The sequence below is a fragment of the Electrona antarctica genome (genome assembly GCF_951216825.1).
Source record: "Electrona antarctica genome assembly, chromosome: 24".
Taxonomy (NCBI): domain Eukaryota; kingdom Metazoa; phylum Chordata; class Actinopteri; order Myctophiformes; family Myctophidae; genus Electrona; species Electrona antarctica.
Window position 1 is genome coordinate 26,416,800 of NC_136803.1, and position 20,711 is coordinate 26,437,510.

Genomic DNA, 20,711 nt, shown 5'->3' on the forward strand with positions numbered 1-20,711 from the left:
TTTTAACCTTTTTAACTTTTTAACTAAAGTTTTTTTTTCTAATAAAACCGTTTTTTATTTTAAATTGTAGCCTATGTATGTATTATTATTATAACATCCAATGATTCCAGATTACTACACTGGTGTCTATTGTTGTGTCAACGTGTGCATCAGTAGATGTTTTATATATAGATAGAGTTTTTATTAAAGTGTCCTACATCATAAGATGCCCAGCCCGCATGGGCTTACAAGACACTCACAAAATTGTACATATATAATGATACATATACACAAATAGACAGTTACTCATGACAGTTACTTATTTACTACCTGTGAGAGTGTACACATTTACACATTACAGACCTCTAAGGCCTCACTCACACTGTTGCAACATGCATACAACATTTTGTCTTGTGTCTTGTCTGTGTTTAATGGCCGCCCCCAATGGAAGTCACATGGTTTGACCAAACATTTTTGTTTGATGGCTGTGTTCTGCCCCCCTCCCCTGCATCAAACAAAAAATGTTTGGTCAAACCATGTGACTTCCATTGGAAATGCATTGGGGGGCGGCCATTAAACACGGACAAGAGACAAGACAAATGTTGTATGCATGTTGCAAAGGTGTGAGTGAGGCCTAAGTGTCCCTTCTGTTCCTAAACTATCAAGGATTTAGCCGGGGACCCCCTAGGGAACCCCCTCAAGTACCCCTGCGCGTTGAGAACACATCAGCCTTCAGACCCATTTTGGGCGGGAACCCCTTTTGGTGTTAGCATTACGTTATGCTTTAGCCATTGAAAAATAGCAGACCTACAAGCTCATAGCGCGCCACCGAGTGGCGCGCTACGAGCTTGTAGGTCTTCTATTTTTGAAAAATCGAAGAACCACTGACATAGAAACATAGCTTTTTCAGAAAACTGTCAGGATGTAGAAGACATTTTTAGAATCTGATCTCGGGTCAAAACGGGTTAAGTCGTGACTCGTGGACAGCATCTGGGGGGGTATACGAACACAATGTGATTCGTCTCATTCAAACTTCTGTGTCTCTTCTCCTCTCTCTCTCTCTCTCTCTCTCTCTTTCTCTCTCTCTCTCTCTCTCTCTCTCTCTCTCTCTCTCTCTCTGTTTTTCTGTCAATGTGAAATATTGCCTTGTCAGCTGAGCTGCCTCTGTGTAACTAGATTCAGCCCGTATACTACTGTGCTCAATACTACAATGTGCCCTGGTTCAGTTATCCCCCAATAGGACAATCTGTTTTTCCTCTACACCCACACCTATAAAATGAGGTCAATCGATAGCATGTGACATGTCGTGATTCTGAATCCATTCCAAGCATTCGTTTTGCACAAAAAACACTCCTTGGGCTAAAAATAAACGGCCATAGATGACATGACAAATATGATGAGGTCAGCGCAAAATCTGATGAGGTCAGCACATTTGGCTCTGGCTGTTTTTAGCCCAATGAGTGTTTTTTGTGCAAAACGAACACTTGGAATGGATTCAGAATCATGAAAAACCCCTAGTTTGACATCTTACATGCTACTTAAAGCAAAAGGAAAGTTTGACATTTTTGCCTGCCGTAGGATGTTAATGGTAGGGTCACAAGAAACCCCTATTAAAAAAATTGCCCAATAGTGACAGCCGGTCAGCAAGTGGATTCTTGAATGTATGTACTGTATATAGACAATCTTTTAGGCCAATAAAAAAGACTATATACCAAATTTCCCACCCGTCCACCTCGACTGCCGGACTAATAACTTGTTACCTGTTTCGGCCACTCTACCTGTAATATATGACTTTTGTGTCTAATATGGAAACATTAACCCATATCGTGTCTACAGACTGTAGTACTAAACCCATAAAACAGATGCACTACCATGGTTGCAAGTGGATTTAGGTCAAGTCTAAAAGTGTCCGTTCCCGTAACCTGCTTTCAGGTTTGCGTGTGTGATTTGCGCAGGAGGTGACGAAATGTGTGCTTCCCTCTCTCACCCTAGTCCCTATACACAGTTATCAGAGTCCAACTCTGTCCAATACATTCTGCCCTCTCTGACTCGCAGAAGTGGGTATAGGATCAGAGCCAACTAACCCATTTTGACCTGAGATCAGATTCTAAAATCGTTCTTCGATTTAAAAAAAAATAGCAGACCTACAAGCTCATAGCGCGCCACTCGGTGGCGCGCTATGAGCTTGTAGATCTGCTATTTTTCAATAGCTAAAGCATAACATAATGCTAACACCAAAAGGGGTTCCCGCCCAGAATGGGTTAATTTCTCGATACTCAAATAGGGTTTAATAGCTTTGTCATGTTTTATGTATATGGAATAACTATACGCTGACAGGAACCGCCAGAGAAACATGAGAGGTAGATTGCAAGTTGGTTGCAATAGTGTCTGTCATCCATCTGTCAGTCTACTCAGAGCCGTCTAATAGAAGAGTTATGACATTGAGGGGGCAGAAACCGAGCGCTCGAGCGCTGTTCATGCAGCCTGAACTGAGCCAAGCTGGAGTTGGAAATACATTGTTTTCAACGAGGGCGGCGCAAACGAGAGCTATTTTAAAGCATGTGTGCAACATGACAACTGTTTTAAAAGTATTGTACAGTAACAACTAAAGTCTCTTTAATGTTTATGTTGTACTATTACTACAAAACAATTTAAAATAAAGGGATTTAAGATCATTAAAGCTGGGCTGTTGGCCCGAGTCCAATGCATTTCTGCCTACTTCCGGTCCAGGACTTGTACCAGTTGGTTGTCCCCATGCACGCTCAATAGAAGTCTATGTAGGACTGGCCCCATGAAGTGAACGCAGTTTGCGTAACTCTGTCTATATCTAAGGCTCTGGATAGGATATGATACATTTATTAAAAAGACATTACATGTGTTTCAATCTCTCAATTTTCAATTACTTTCTGATTATGTAAACAATACTGTAAATCGGATCATATAGTAACTCAGGACTTGACTTGTTTGACTGTGCTTTCTTACTCTTAATCACTGTTTGGATGACTATACTTCTACTTGAGTCATAATTTTAGGGCGGCTGTGGCTCAGGAGGTAGAGCGGGTCGTCCAATGATCCCTGGGTCGGCGGTTCGAATCCCGGCTCCTCCTGTCCACATGTCGAAGTGTCCTTGAGCAAGACACTGAACCCTACGTTGCCTCCAATGAGTCGGTCGGTGTAAGCTCGCCACCATTGGTGTGTGAATGTGGGAAGTGAGGACGCTGGCGTCAACTGTTCGCCGCTTCACCTCCCCAATGTATGAATGAATGAACCATTGTAAAGCGCTTTGAGCACTTGGAAAAGCGCTATAAAAATGCAATTAATTATAATTATTATTATTAAAGCAGCAATACAGTTTTTGGCTATACTCCCCCCACCACGTTCCCCGTTCTCCTCTTCTCCATTGTCCCGACGTGTGCCGTACGTTCGTGGCCATATCATATGTCTCGAGGAGGCGCGGGAGAGGAGAGAGAGAGGACGCTAAAGTCTCAATGATGACACTTATATACTGTAATATTTAACCCATTCTGGGCGGGAACCCCTTTAGGTGTTTTAAACATTATGTTATAATTTAGCTATTGAAAAATAGCAGATCTACAAGCTCATAGCGCGCCACTCGGTGGCGCTTTGAACTTGTAGGTCTGCTATTTTTGAAAAATCGTGAAAATATTTATTTCAGAAAACTGGAGGATTTAGAATATTTTTTAAAAATGTTGAGGTCAGGCCTAAATGGCTTAATAGTCATCATTTATTGACCCGCGCGGCGTAAAGTGTATATAAATAGACATTCCCAGTGTGACGCCATTGTATTATTGATACGCAGAGACGGGATGAATGTATGCAATTGTACATTATTGATAAAGGAGGGGTACGTTAGATGGAATGCGAACAAAGGGAATGCCAAGGGTGTCCTCAGTGTGAGAGATGAGAGAGAGAGCTGAAGGGTGAGAGAGAGAGTGAGATATTATATACCAAGGAGAGAGTGAATGTAGGCTGCTGTACTGTATACACTTTTCTATAATTGATAACCAGTGATCATAGGCATTGGATGAGACCTAAGGGGACGGAGGGACGGACGGAGGGAGGGAGGGGGACTGGAGTGTAATGGGCACAAACACTGAGCAGCTGTGACAGGTTCACTTCTGGTCAGGGATTATTTTCGTAACCACTTAAGCCCTCAATGTCGGACTTTTTCGTATACGTCAAATAGTTGAAATTGGCCGATCTATAGAGGGTATGCGCGTGACATCATCATCAAACCAGGAAGTTATGCAGGAACGCCTACTGAGTGGCAAAAAACTACTTTCTGGCCTTGACAGCCCATACATCCACACAGAAAAGTCATATCTGATTGCATTAAACAACATTAAACAATGTTAAACTCACTTTGCATGTTGCTTTGCCACTCGATTTGCCACTCGATGTGCCATTCACTTTAAGCATGCGCATACTCTCTATACCAAGCTCACGGGTTGTGAGCTTGTAGATCGAGGGGAGGGCATGGGGAGTGTATTTTCCCGGCAGCGGTAATAAGGCGCTGCTGCCCCGCTTGGGGGTATAGTACATACTTTCCTCCCTGAACACGGTCAAATGTATTTGATCGACACGTACTCGGAGCAAACCGGATGCACTGTGGTCCAGAAGCTTAGGCCTGTATACCCACTGACAATATGAATTACCAAATCAATGACAATTCCGTCAACACATAAAAATGTTAGGAAGGGACTAGTGGACGAGAAGAGATCCAGTATGAGTCATTTTACACTTGGTTGCATGCTGAAAATAGCCGATCTACAAGCTCACAACTGTTGTGAGCTTGTAGATCGGCTATTTTCAGGAAGTGAAAAAACAGTCATTACAACGGCCCGCCAAGGCCCGCCGAAATACATTTTAGTCGACTAAATCAACTGTAGATTTAGTCGACTAAAAAAAAACCCACATGGATTACCCCCTATAACAAATCAAACCCTGCTCCAGGTCACCAGGTGGTCTTCAAAGGTGTGTGCACGCACACTGACGCCATGATAGCGTCTCTTTCTACCGGTCTGTCTATCATATCATAACGCTCGCCGTTTCCCCTCGAAACCCTTTGATCTTTGATATCGGGTTCCATGTGTCCGTCCATGGGCGGCATCTTCAGAGAGGAGGAATCGAGACGAGTGGTGGTGACTTTAATGTTTGCCCCCCAAGGAGCAGGTGCAGGAAGAGAGGCCTGAGGGGGGGGAGCGGAGGAAAAAAAGAGGGAAATAAAAGCTTGATAAGTGATGATGAACAGCTCGGACAGGGAAGAGACGAAGAAGTCGAGTCTGTTTGACTTGGTGACCGAGAGAGAGAGACGCGGACTGTGGTGGCTCAATGCTGCCTGCCAGACAGACAGCACGCAACTCTGATGCGACGGTAGCAAATCAAACTCTCCTCTTAAAGGACCACTTCACCACTTTTCAACCTATCTTCATATAATAGGTCCTCACTAATAATCATGAAAAAATGGCGCAATTTTTTTCTACTCGGTCTGTGTCTCATAGGAGGGCTGTGGGTAGTTCAGAAACCGTCTTCCAGTGACATCATCGATGGGGAATACAAGCTAATAGAAACTGCAGGCTTTCTAGTCCTGAAAAGTTGCAATGCGAAAATGGAAGCCATCGTTCTCACGATAATGAAGATCTAAACATTTTTGTAAAAAAAATCTTGTTTAAAAGAAATCTGCCTAATGATGATGTCACTGGAAGACGGTTTCTAAACTGCCCACAGCCCTCCTATGAGACACAGACTGAGTAGAAATAAATCGTGCCATTTTATCATGATTATTAGTGAGGACCAATTATATGAAGATAGGTTGAAAAGTGGTGAAGTGGTCCTTTAACCCATTTTGGGCTTTTAAAGTATTATGTTATACTTTAGTCTTAGTTTTAGTCGACGAAATCAACAATGGTACCAATGTAATGTGCATGAATGCGCCCATGAGCATAGCATGAAGCCGCTCCAGTATATCTGACTGAACTAACTCCGCAAGCTACAGGTATACGCATCATTTAGAAATTTTCTTTTTTTCCCCCCCAGAGAAGTTGATTGTGACCGATAGGGATTGAATAACCCATTTTGACCTGGGAACGATTCTGCAAATGTCTTCTAAATCCTGACTGTTTTCTTGAAAAAGCTATGTTTTTCTATGTCAGTCGTTCTCAAAGACTTTCATGTCACTTTTCACGATTCTTCAAAAATAGCAGATCTACAAGCTCGTAGCGCGGCACTTGGTGCCGCGCTACGAGCTTGTAGATCTGCTATTTTTCAATAGCTAAAGCATTACATAATGCAACACCAAAAATGGGATAAGACAGGACAATACGTATAGCCTGTGTGCCATTCGTTCATTCATTCAACCGTGCATTTGTTCAATTAATCATTTTTGTACATTCATTCCAATAAATGGATCACGTGCAGTACATACTCCATTTCCCATTCAGCCGTGATGCGGTTTTGTTTTTGTTTTTGTCTTTCATTTTGTTCATTAAGGAAGGAGCCCGTGTTGTTATCCAATGAAATCATTCATTAGCTCTATATCATTCAGCCTTGCTGTTGCTTCATTCATTGATTCGTCCATTAGTTTATTCATTAAGTGCTCTGTCTTTTTAAGTGGTGCAACCACTTCCTTAAGTGACTGATGTGTGGCTGGCTGGCTGGCTGGCTGGCTGGCTGGCTGGCTGGCTGGCTGGGTGGCTGGCTGGGTGGGTGGGTGCGTCTGAGCACGAAAACAGCATGGTTGTTTTTCACCACCTGTGCGCAACCTAACACACACACACACAAACACATGCGCACATATTAACCGTATATATGGTGATTTTGGGTGTGCCAGTATAGTACAGTACAGTAGAGGGTACAGTAGAGGGACCCCCACACGGTAACTCTGTCATTTCTCAACCGTTTTGGACGCGGGCGGCTCGCCGGAATCGGGCCGGCACCCTGGGTGCGTTCCCCCCGGGGACCCCCACACGGAGTTGCACCACTTACTTCACACAGGTGTGATTTTTTTAATGCGTACTGGGTTTGGGTCAATGCGTCAACCTTTTTCACTTCACCTACCACTATCTATTTTTGAGCGGTGCCATTATGCAGCAATGTCTGTGTGTGTGTGTATGTCTCTGTGTCTCTGTATGTCCGAGCACGGACAGCTGCAACACCTAAAGTGGCCAGTAGAGTACAGCAAAGACTACACTACAGATTACACTACAGTACTAAGCCATGGGCGTGTTCCTGGGGGTCTGGATGTTCCAGGAACCCCCACACGGTAACTGTCATTTCTCGACCGTTTCGGACGCGGGGCAGCTCGACGTAACCGGGGCGGCCCCCTGGGGGGGGCGCGTTCCTGGGGGTCTGGATGTTCCGGGGACCCCCTGGGGACCCCCCACACAGTACACTACAATACAGTACAGAGCACAGTACAGTAACTATAACAATAAATGTATAGTTGCACCGCTCAGTTCACTCATGTGTGATTTTATATGCATCATTCATTCATTAATTCATTAATTAATTCATTAATTCATTCATTCATTCATTCAGATTGTACAGTACATGCAGTGCATGTTATTTATTGCACATGGATGGGCAAAGACCAGGCTACATGATGAAACTACTACATCAACTGCCTCCGCATATGTGTATTTGCATTTCTTTACATAATGTACAGTATGGGTGCATGCATTTGCATCATGTACGCACTGGTATCCATACAGTATATGTTCGCGTGCGTGCGTGCGTGCGTGCGTGCGTGCGTGCGTGCGTGCGTGCGTGCGTGCGTGCGTGCACGCGTGCATGATGATGCGTTGTGTGTGTGTGTGTGCGCGTGCTTTGTCGCTCTCCACCCTATGGTATTTACGTGTGTGTGTGTGCATGCATATGTGCATTTATGCATGTCGATCTTGCATATAAAAAGTGACAGACGGGGTGCGTGCGTGCGTGCGTGCGTGCGTGCGTGCGTGTGTGCGTGATTATAGAGTGTGACAGACAGGCTGCACATCAAAGAAGTTTAGCAATCAGCCTCAGGATTCACCCAAGAGTGATTCCCTCCCCCCCCCCCCCCCCCCCCTATTACTTCCATCTCTCTCTCTCTCTCTCTCTCTCTCTCTCTCTCTCTCTCTCTCTCTCTCGATGTCTCTCTTTCAATTCAATCTTTCGTTGTGAAATTACATGTTCAGATCATTTTGTTCTTTCCGTTCCTTTCCGTGTAATTTAAATCAATGTCATGTCACTCACAACAAGGACCCTTACATCACGCCGTGATGATGATGATGTGCACTGCAACATCCCAAAGTGTTACGGGTTTCCCTTATGTGTGCTTCCCCTCTAAGGCCAGGGAGAGAAGATACGAGGTCCCACGTTCTTGGCATACATTGGGTTAACCCATTTTGACCTGAGATCAGATTCTAAAAATGTCTTCTACATCCTGACAGTTTTCTGAAAAAGCTATGTTTCTATGTCAGTCGTTCTTCGATTTTTCAAAAATAGCAGACCTACAGATCTGCTATTTTTCAATAGCTCGGGACGGGAGCCTCTGTCTGCGTTTGATAATCCCCCTAAATCATTTTTAGCAACCGGTGTGGATAGCTTTTTATCCCTTTACTTCGGGTCTGACTGAAATAAGTATACTCTCTCTGTACGTATAATCTCTCCTAATGGTACCACTTAATGTGGACAAAATCGTATCCAACAAAATATTCTTTAGTTTTGGGTCCGAGAGGCTAAATGTCATCGAATGGTGGTCCGTGGCTCAAGTGCTGAATAAATAATGGGCTTTGATGTGAAAAGGGTTGAAACCCACTGGATTAAGGCCTATTCATAGTCTGGATTTTCGGTGGTCAGCTCACCACCGCTCCGGTGGTGAGCTGACCACCGGAGCTGAAATAACGTTGAGCGGTGGTGAGTAAAAACAGAGAGAAGGGCTGGAGTGGTGGCGGTGGTTTGCTCTTCACCGCGGCTCGTGACGTCATGTTGTAGTTCGGTGGTCACCCCACCACCGAAAATCCAGACTATGTATGAGCCTTAAATGTCGTCGAATGGTGGTCCGTGGCTCAAATGCTGAATAAATAATAAGCTTTGATGTGAAAAGGGTTCAAACCCACTGGATTAGTCTGTTGTTTTTGCCTGCTCCTCCATTTCACTCACTCACTCACTCACTCACTCACTCACTCACTCACTCACTCACTCACTCACTTGTGCACGCAACCACGCACGCACACCGCACAACAAACCACACACACACACACACACACACACACACACACACACACACACACACGTTTTGGCGGTGGCATTTATTTGAAGTATCGCTTCCAGGCACCAATGTGTGCTTATCCTTTATCCTTAGCTGAACTGTTTTTTTTTCTTTTTCTTTGTATCTGGAGGCGAGTTGAGTTGGCCCAGACAGGGACAGAGAGAATGAGAGAGAGAGAGAGAGCAGACAGATGGGGGGAAATGGGAGAAAATGAGGGAGACGGCAAGAGGGAGAAATGTGGCTCCCTGCCGATGTCCAGGAAGTTGTAGAGAATTAAGGAGAGACATTTAGGCGAAGAGACTGGAGAATCTTCAGGGAAACTTTACTAAACTCTCTCTGTTGAGGAACACTGGCATAATCTATAATTACCTCCAGGCTTTGATGTCTTCGAAACAAAACCAGGGCGGACATTTTCTTACCCACTTAAGTTATATACTTCTTCGTACAACAAATATAGCAAAAATAGCCTATATACAAGCTCACAATGCATCGTGAAGCATTGTGAGGTATAGTGGATTTGCAAAAGTTTTCACCGACTTGCCCAAAAACATTTAGGCCTGGGCTAATATGGTCATCATGCATGTTTAAGGGCCCCCCACTACACTATGTGTTTGGGCCGTTTTGGGCCGTTTTGGGGCATTCTGGGGCAGTTTTGTGCTGTTCTATTGGCCTATTCCCGGGCCGCCTACCCCGCCCCCAGAGGGACAGTCAGGCAGTAACAAGGACATTACTTTTATTTGACCCACATCATATAAGCAAATGGGTGAGAGAATCTGCCAGTGTGTATTTCAGAGTTTTTACCTTTTTTTAGACACCTGACGCACTATTCACGCAGAAAGAAAACAGGGCAATTTGTGATGGTGGACAATCACGTCTTTTATACCAGTGCTTCCAAAACCTTTTCATGTCAAGGACCCCCAAATTGACACTAATTAGCCCGCGGACCCCCATTTGAAAAGACATGCCATGCAGGGACCCCCTAAGAGAAGTCTTTTACGGCTCTAGCAGAGATTTTCAACCTGAATTTCAAGGACCCCCAGATTGACATGGATTATTCTACGGACCCCCATTTAATGGCATTTCTATCTCTGGGATGGAACCCCGATTCATATTGTAAAATCAATGTTATTTTAACTCTGAGAGTGTACAAATGGAACCAAATGAACGGGTCCATTTGGTTCCATTTGTACACTCTCTGAGTTACAGACCCATAATGGTCCATTTGGTTCCAAACTATCATTTAGCTGGGTCCCCCCTGGAACTCCCTCAGGTACCCGGACCCCACTTTGGGAACCACTGTTTTATACCACCAGAAATCACCTCTCCACCTGACCTCACACAGCCCATGTGGGCCCACCCACCTTGAACTGCCTGAGCCAATCACCTGACCTCACACAGCCCATGTGTGGGCCCACCCACCGTGAACAGCCAATCACCTGACCTCACACAGCCCATGTGGGCCCATGCACCCACCTTGAACAGCCAATCACCTGACCTCACACAGCCCATGTGGGCCCACCCACCTTGAACAGCCAATCACCTGACCTCACACAGCCCATGTGTGGGCCCACCCACCTTGAACAGCCAATCACCTGACCTCACACAGCCCATGTGGGCCCATGCACCCACCTTGAACACCCAATCACCTGACCTCACACAGCCCATGTGGGCCCACCCACCTTGAACAGCCAATCACCTGACCTCACACAGCCCATGTGGGCCCACCCACCTTGGACAGCCAATCTAGCGCATCGTTGCTGCTTTACACACAATTGCACTTTTCAGCTGCCTTCTCAGCAACAATAAAACACATTTGTTTTAGACGCCATTTATTTAATTCTGATTAGTGGGGAACATTTCTGTGGAGCTATAAAAAAGATAAAAATAAAACCCTTTTCTTTTTTTCTTTTTTTTGATGGCCCCTGGTGCCCAAGGGCCCCTGGGCACGACGTGCCCATATATGGTAGATCCATATCCCTGCGTGTGATTTTCACATGGCCTCCTTCACAACAGAACAGTATAGGAGCAGAGTTCCACTGTTAACCCATTTTGACCTGAGATCAGATTAAAAAAAATGTCTTCCACATCCTGACAGTTTTCTGAAAAAGCTATGTTTCTATGTCAGTGGTTCTTCGATTTTTCAAAAATAGCAGACCTGCTATTTTTCAATAGCTAAAGCTAACGGCAGGGAGAGGAAGGCAACACGAGGTATTAGAGAGGGTCTTGTCTCCGCGAGGGGGACATCTGTCTTCATAACACAAACTGAGTACCGGCTAAGTAGCACCTGACCTACTTATGAGGACAAACGCAACCATCACCTGCTGTGCAAAAAATACAGAAATATCCTCGGCGTTAATCTAACCCAGAGTGTAACAGAATATACTTAAGCAATATTATACACGAGAGGGGGTTTAACTTCTGCGTTGCTTTCGGGAACTCGCCCGCAGCATCGCAGGTGTGCATTAATGACGTTAAACCACCCCGTCGAGTGTAATATTGCAATTATACAACAGTTGCCCTTAAAACTAAGAGAATCACGGAAAAATTATAATTTTTTCAATGATAGTATAGTCACTACGACCACAAATGTGACCAGATTTGACTGAGAGACTGCCATCGCGCAAATTACAGCTTTTCAGTTAAAAATGAGTTAATATCACAGGCAGACTCTTCACATACTAGAGCATGTCTGAAATAAGTGTCAGAGCTGAAATCGACATGTAAATATGAAATAAATGCTTAAACATGTAGCTAGGTGTAATGTTAGAGAACACAGAAGTGAACCTTTCAAGCCTGTTTTCTCAACTCGACATTACTCAACATTACTCTATAAGCCATATCTCCAAAACTGGTGGGTCAAACTGAACAACCAATATGTCAATATGATTCCCTGCTTTCATATGACATGAAAAAACGAAAATCCAATGGCAGTCCCTCAGTCAAATTTAGTCACAAATGTCCCAAGAAACTAGCTATAACCGAGTCTGCTGTGCTCTTGAGAGAAAAGCACGGCTGAATTGTTTGTTTTGATTAGGTCGTTGGAATAATGTGGTTTGACCCAATCGGATTGCTTCCTCAAAACGACCCGTTGTATAATCTGTATTAAACCAACACTCCGGACGTAAATTAGCACATCCGATAGGAAGCTCAGAGGCCCACAGCGGTCCTGACGTCTGGCCTATGGCGAAAGACTAATCAAACCGTCCAGTATAGCTGGTTCCCGCCATTTAGGCCTGACGTCGACATTTTTTAAAATGTCTTCAAAATCGTGACAGTTTTCTGAAAAAACGGTATCTGGTAACCGGTACCTGTATCGGTGGTGCTCAATATTTCATGTCAAGGAACCCCAGAAAATATATGTAATATGCCTCCGCCCCCCCCCATCTGAAAATATGTTGTTCCAGGGACCCCCTCCAGAAGCAAAGATTTGAGTTAAAAATGTTCACTAATGACCTACAAGCTCGTAGCGCTGCACTCGGTGCCGCGCTATGAGCTTATAGATCTGCTATTTTTCAATAGCTAAAGTAAAGTAAACGCCAAAAGGGGTTCCCGCCCAAAATGGCTTAATTGAACACTTCCGATAGCAAAGTCCATAATAACGACAAACCTAATTCAACATTTCTGGTGGCAATAAAGATCCACAACAAAACGTAATTGAATGTTCCCGATAGCAAAAGCCATAAACTGCAGACTTAAATTGAACACTTTTGAAACGGCTCACAGGCAGTGAGGGATGGCAGTGTAACTGGGCCAAGTCAGCTTGACGGATGATTATAAGCAACATCAGGCTCTGCAGACTCTACATCAAACGGCTGTCACTGTCACGTTGAAATAGCCGTTAATGGTGATTCAACACTTTTGGGCGGGAACCCCCTTTTGTTGTTTTTAAGCATTGTTATACTTTAGCCATTGAAAAATAGCAGATCTACAAGCTCGTAGCGCGGCACCGAGTGCCGCGCTACGAGCTTGTAGGTCTGCTGTTTTTGAAAGAATCGTGAAAATGTGGTGCAAATCTTTGAATATATATTCTTTCAGAGTTTTTAACTCAAATCTTTGCTTCTGGGGGGGGGGGGTCCCTGGAACAACATATTTTCAGATGGGGGTCGGCGGCCTATTACATATAATCTTGGGGGTCCTTGACATGAAAATGTTCTAGAACGAAGACATTTGTAGAATCGTTCCGAGGTCAAAATGGGTTAATGAAACATTGTTAGAGAGAGATGGGTAGATTAATTAATTAAGCTGGTTGTTTAATTACCCTCATGCTGTGTAAAACGGATTACATGATATTGTCTCGGAGGGAAATTGTTTTATGGAAACAGCCATGAACTTTATATATGAATACCAAAAGGCCATGGTGGTAATACCGTTCATCTAATGAAAGCTTAAAGCAGCCAAGCGGCCAAATACAGATTATTCTGGGGGTCCTTGACATGAAAAAGGGTGAGCACCACTGATATATAGGCCTATAGAAACATAGGATTTTCAGAAAACTTTTCAGATTTAGAAGACTTTTTTTTCTGTCCTGAATGTGTTGAGCCGCCACTAAGTTCCGTTGTTAATCCTCCGGGCCTGCCTGCCTGCCTGCCTGTGTGCGTGGGAAGAGGTCAGAAGGTCGCCGACTATACCCAGTGTGTGAGCGTCGGTACGCAGCAACCGTAAATCCTTCTACATCCTCTTCACTCAGACCACTTAAATGTAGCCTATACACCGAGGAGTTTATTACTGCCGGGTACCTGGAGACTCCCTCCCAGCTGACCCCGGCCCAGCTGTTTCACATCCATCTTCAGCTGTGTGTGTGCGTGGGCGTGGGCGTGTGTGTGTGTGTGTGTGTGTGTGTGTGTGCACGTGTCACACGGCAGCTCAGACGGTTAGCAAGCGCACATTCCTCATTCATCACGGCTTGGCCCCAAATACCTGCGTCACACGTCCCGACCGCCCGCCTCCATCTGGAGTCTAGACCATTTTGACCTGAGATCAGATTCTATAAAAAATGTCTTCTACATCCTGACAGTTTTCGGAAAAAGCTATGTTTTCTATGTCAGTCGTTCTTCGATTTTTCAAAAATAGCAGACCTACAAGCTCGATTGGCGCGCTATGAGCTTGTAGATCTGCAAATACATCCTTGACATGAAACTGAGTTGTTACCAAACTTTTTAGCTCAAGTCCCAAAAGGAACATTTTACGTTTGCCCGCAACCCCTTAGATGGCACTTTTGTAGACTTAGATAGCATTTTATACAGACTTATAGCATGTGATGTAGACAGCACTAGGCGTGCGTGCGTGCGTGCGTGCGCGCGCGTCCGTCCGTCCGTCCGTCCGTCCGTCCGTCCGTCCGTCCGTCCGTCCGTCCGTCCGTCCGTGGGTCGGGGAAACAGGCAGGCTGATGATGGGGATGTCGGAGAGGAAATATGAATTAAACATAACAGTAAGCCTTACTGTAACAGTAAAGGCCTCTGCTATAGACTTTGCACCCATTCAGTTTATAGGTCAATGCAATGAAACTCTGTAGCTTTGTTATGTTTGGCATGTTTATGCAATTGCATTTCCTTATTTGACCAAACGCAAGAGGAAATGTTGCATATCAATAATGGATCAATACCTATTTTAGACTCCCTCTTTCGGTGTGTGTGTGTGTGTGTGTGTGTGTGGGGGGGGGGGGGGGGAGGCATTCATATCTGTCTCTGAAATGCGATCCGACGTTGTTCCGTTAAATCCATAGTAACACGATATCGTCGTCTAGAGTTTGGCCTTTCTGCGACTGCTCGATCGTATTGATCATGCTGTATAGTGATTTCATTTGTGCAAATTGAAACATCATGTTGCATTGCAGCTGAACTTTGAAGAGAGGAATTGGATGAAACATGACAGAGAGAGAGAGAGAGAGGAGAGAGAGAGAGAGAGAGGAGAGAGAGAGAGAGAGAGAGAGAGAGAGAGAGAGAGAGAGAGAGAGAGAGAGAGAGAGAGAGAGAGAGAGAGAGAGAGAGAGAGAGAGAGAGAGAGAGAGAGAGAGAGAGAGAGAGAGAGAGAGAGAGAGAGAGTGTGTGTTTACTGTTCATAATGATCAGCTGACCTTTAAAATAACAGAGAGATGAGAAGATGGAGACTGTAGAGAGGATGAGACAGGAGGAGGAGATCAGAGGGTGACATATGAGAGAGAGAGAGAGAGAGAGAGAGAGAGAGAGCGAGCGAGTCCATTACTGGTATGAATGTTGGCAAGTCAAATAGAATGGCTAATGCAGACACACACACACACACACACACACACACACACACACACACACACACACACACACACACACACACACGCGCACTTTCACACACCACTGTTGGCCCTTTGCTGTGAAGTATGGATTGGCAACACTGTGATGTTCTTGAGGCGTGCGTGTGTGCGCAAACACACACACACACACACACACGCATGCACACACAGAAATGAACACACCCAGAAAGGAGGTCCTGTTCTTATATTTTTAGACTTCAAAGTGGATTTAAAGCAGTTCTGACCAGAGGAGAGAGAGAGAGAGAGAGAGAGAGAGAGAGAGAGGGAGGCAGAGTGACAGAGACTAAATCAAAGGGATGGAGGGAGAGAGAGAGAAGGGGGGGGGGGGGTAGGCAGGGGGGGGGGGGGGGGGGGGTAGGCACTGACAGTGAGTGGTGGGAGAGAGGTAGTCAGCAGCGGTATAAAGAGAGAGACAGACAGACAGACAGACGGAGGTGAGGGATGTGGACGATGGCGAGAGAGAGGAGAGACCAGAGGAGCCAGTGGGGGGTCTGACACATCATGGCCGATTCTAACTGAAGCTTCAGTATGGTCTTCAATAAAACTTGTACTGACTGCGCCGCTGCCGCCACCACCACCACCACCGGAGAGCAGACTACTGCAGTAATGATTACACCAGATCAAACGAATATGTACTCAGCGCATCTCTCTCTATTCACACGCATGCATGCATGCACACACACACACACACACACACACACACACACACACACACACACACACACACACACACACACACACACACACACACACACACACACACACACACCAGCATCAACACCCACAGGGGGGAACAAATTGGGTTTTCATTTTGAGTCAAAAATGTATTTTGAGTTGTGTCTTTTCACACTTGAGGAGATGCAGCATGTTCCTCCACCTCTCCCCTCCTCCCCCCTCTCTCTCTCTCTCTCTCTCTCTCTCCTCTCTCTCTCTCGGCCTGTGGCATTCTGCCACGGAGCAAATGAGAGGAGGAGGAGGAAAGTTTAAAAAAAGGGTGGCGAGGAAGCCGACATCACAGGGAGTGGAGTTCATCCGCTCCCCTCTTTCTTCCCACCTTTCCTACACCACGTTTCTACCGCTCCTCGACGCCTACTCCCGTCTCCTCTCACTTTCTACCCAATTACTACCCCTCTCTCTCTCTCTCTCTCTCTCCCCCGTCCCTCCATTGGGACTAGTTTTTCGCCTGTGGACTGGAGGCACGCCAGGGATGAGGTGTATATATATATATATATGCTGAGTTGGTGAGATGGTGCTGCGAGAAATTGCGTGCTCAGCAAATAATTCAGGTCTTCATTTTATCCAGATTATTTTTGAGTGGTGCAACCACTTCCAGCTGTGGGTGCGACTTCAGTTCAATCTTCACTTCAATTCGGCATAGAGTAGTGCAAACATCTCTCACTCTCTGCTGATTTGTCTGCACCTTTGTTAAATTGACACACACGCACACATGTACACACACACATTCCTCTCTCTCTCTGTCGCTCTAAGTAATTAGTCTCATGTCGCGCAGCTGCGCATAGTTTCTCCCGGCGGATCCTGCCGGGAGCTGCCTATGCCATAAAAAGCATAGGTGAGTTCCAGGCTAGTGTGCAGGTGATGACATGCACATTACATGCACAATATAATTACATTTTCTTTCTTTTATTTATAATGGGAAAAGTGGCACCCAGGACCAAAACTGGTGTCCACCCCCTGGCACTTTTAACACTTTAATACTGTATACTTTTGAAAGAATTTGAAAAAAATCTTATCTTAAATACCTGAAGATCATGTTTTAGGGTGGGGAAAAAAATCACGGCTCTCCATCTTTTAAAAGTACGTTCAGATGTGTTCAGCCAAGCCATGAAACCTGTGACCTCTTACTATAAATGCGTCGGACCCACGGTTCTCCAGAACCACCACAAAAGGCTCTGCTCAGGCTCTGCCAGTGGGCCTACAATTTCCAGCCTCTGCCTCAGCCAGCCAATTGATTGCCATGGCAACCCCACACCTGACAGACAGTTAAAACGGGTGCTATGACAAGTTGACAACGGGTATTTTTAGGTTCCCAAGTTTGCATCGTTCTCAAGTAGGCCGGTAGCCGACGGGCACGTACAGGTCTAGTTTATTGGAACCACGATGATGTATTTTGACGTGTCATCACATCTGTCAAATGTCATCAACATCTCCTCGGAAACGTCGTGACTTGGTAACAATCACGATTTTAGTCTGCCCCAGGTGTCAACCTGCAAAGCCTGAACGCCAAAGCCCCAAATATTGTTTTGCAGCGAGGAGAGGAAATGGAAAATAGAGGTCATACAGGTTTTCTTTTGTTGTTTATATCTTGTGTCATCGTTCCTCCCACACACGGGTCAGTGATTCACCGGTGGTGATTCACAGGGATTTGTGTGTGCGTGTGTTTTTTTAAAACTTTTCCCATGGTTCCACCTCTGCATCACCCCCTGCTCTCTACCGCCTCTTCTCTCCTCCTCCTCCTCCTCTGTGTTCCCCCCCTGGGGACGTGGCAGGTGGAGCCCATACCTGGAGTAAGAACAGAGAGAGAGAGAGTTAACCCATTTTGGGGGCGGGAACCCCTTTTGGTGTTTTAAAGCATTATGTTGTACTTTAGCTATTGAAACATAGCAGATCTACTAGCGCGGCAACGAGTGCCGCGCTACGAGCTTGCAGGTCTGCTATTTTTGAAAAGTTGTGAAAATGTGGTGCAAATCTTGAATATAATCATTCAACGATTTTAACTCAAATCTTTGCTTCTGGGGTGCCCTGGAACAACATATTTTCAGAAGGGGGTCGGCGGCCAATTACATATAATTTTTTGAGGGTCCTTGACATGAAAATGTTTGAGAACGACTGACATAATAAAAACATGGGTTTTTCAGAAAACTGTCATGATTTATACGACTTTTATAGAATCGTCCTCGGGTCTAAATGGGTGGAGGTTTACTGCCGACGACAAATGCTACGCGATGCACACACATGCACACGTGCGTGTGTCTGTTTCTGTGTGTGCGTGCAGTGTTTCTCTGTGTGTACAGTCTGCACACGTCATGGGTGAGATTAATTTTGCAATGAATGTGAAATGAATGAAAGTGAATGAAATGAAAGTGTTGCTGATGCGACTTTGTGAGTGCGAATGTGTGGCTGGGTATGTAGTGTTTTTGTTTGTGCGTGCGCACGGGTGTGTGTGTGTGTGTGTGTGTGTGTGTGTGTGTGTGTGTGTGTGTGTGTGTGTGTGTGTGTGTGTGTGTGTGTGTGTGTGTGTGTGTGTGTGTGTGTGTGTGTGTGTGTGTGTTGCGCGCCTTGTGTTTGTGTTTATATGGATGTGCGATGATGAAACTTTTGGTAATAATCCTCTCATCTCAGTTCTATATTTCATAGAAGATCTAAAGCTGTGTGTGCGTGTGCGTGTGCGCCTGTGTGTGTGTGTGCGCACGTGCATATTTCTATAATTTAGGCCCATGCACTGACTCATGAAGTTCTGTCAGCTTCTAAACGTTGAAATTGACCCATTTCAGAGTTTGATTAAGATGTTAGTCTTGCCCTCCCAGTTTTATAATTACTTTGCTCTATAGGTTTCCCCGGAATATTATTTCTTCAGTAAATGCTTCTTGGAATGATTTATTTTGTTCTTTTGTTCTATTGTTTCTGTTGTACTGCACCGTTGTTGTCAGTCATGTTTGTATCCTGGACAGCAGTGGTGGAAAGTAACTAAGTACATTTACTTAAGTACTGTACTTATCGTGAGGTATTTGTGTACATTACTGTAGTACTTCCAATTGAGAATACTTTTACTTCTACTCCCTTACATCTCGGATGCAAACATTGTACTTTTACTCCACTACTATTTATTTTAAAACTTTAGTTACTAGTTACCTAGATAGATTAGATAGATGACGTAGAACATGTTGATGTTTATTACAAAACATACAACTTCATGGATGAATGTTGTGTAGTGTCATGGCCGCCCCAATGCATTTCCAATGGAAGTCACATGGTTTGTAGTCCACATTTTGGACTACAAGCTGTTGTATGGCTTTCGGCTGTGTTTTGACTGCCCCCCTCCCCCTCATACAACACAAATGTTGTGTCAAACCATGTGACTCCCATTGGAAATGCATTGGGGCGGCCATGACACTACACAACATTCATCCAACAAGCATGCAGCAATGCAGTAAAGGTCTGAGTGAGGCCTAAGCACATTATTTTTTCCCTCCTTTTTCAGCGTGCGTGCGTGCGTGTGCGTGTGTGCGCGTGTGTGTGCGTGCGTGCGTGCCCTTGTGGTTATTTGCTATCCCAAACCTGATGATTATGCCTCATTACTGCCTGCAGTCACATCCTCCCTGTCAATAAGCCTATCTCACAGAATTTCCCCGCCCCCCTTAATACGCCCCCTTTCGGTGTTAGTGGTGATAGCGTGACGTCACTCCATAGACGCTACATGTTAACAGAGGTAATTTAAGAAGTCTACAACTTTTGTTTTCTCAAGGTAAGGTTTGTTCTATCTGTTCGAGCTGATTTACCATCTTGTTTGCTTCATAATAATATTGGTCTGTCACATTTTTACATTAGAAAATGTACTTAGATTCTCCAGAGAAAAAAACATGTAAATGCTAATGTTAAAGACACCACTATTTACCGGAAGTGGGCGTGGAAAGCGGGCTGTGAGATAGGCCTATTACCCCTTGCTGTGGGTTTACTGTATATCCCCTGCATGTCTCTGTGTGTGTGCGTGCGTGCGTGCGTGTTTGTGTGTGTGTGTCCTGACTCCTGAGGCCTCATCGGGTTATTATCACTCCGTATTCACCAATGTGCCGGGTGCGTGCGTGCGTGCGTGCGTGCGTGCGTGCGTGCGTGCGTGCGTGCGTGCGTGCGTGCGTGCGTGCGTGCGTCCTGAGGCTTCCTGTCATCCGCCAGTATTCCCTCTATTAGAGTTGTTCCGATACCTATACTGGTATCGGTTACTCGGGCCGATACCACCCTCAAGTACTTGTACTCGGTACCCGGAACCGGCACCGATACTTTGACCCGAGTACCAAAACGTCCAATTGACACTATAGGCTGAACGAATGCAACGGGAGCAAGTCTGACCCAACACTGCAGCAGATCGCCAAAAACAGCCGATCTACAAGCATCAATGACAACTGACAAGTGTAGATCGGAGATCCATCTGCATCTATGACAAAA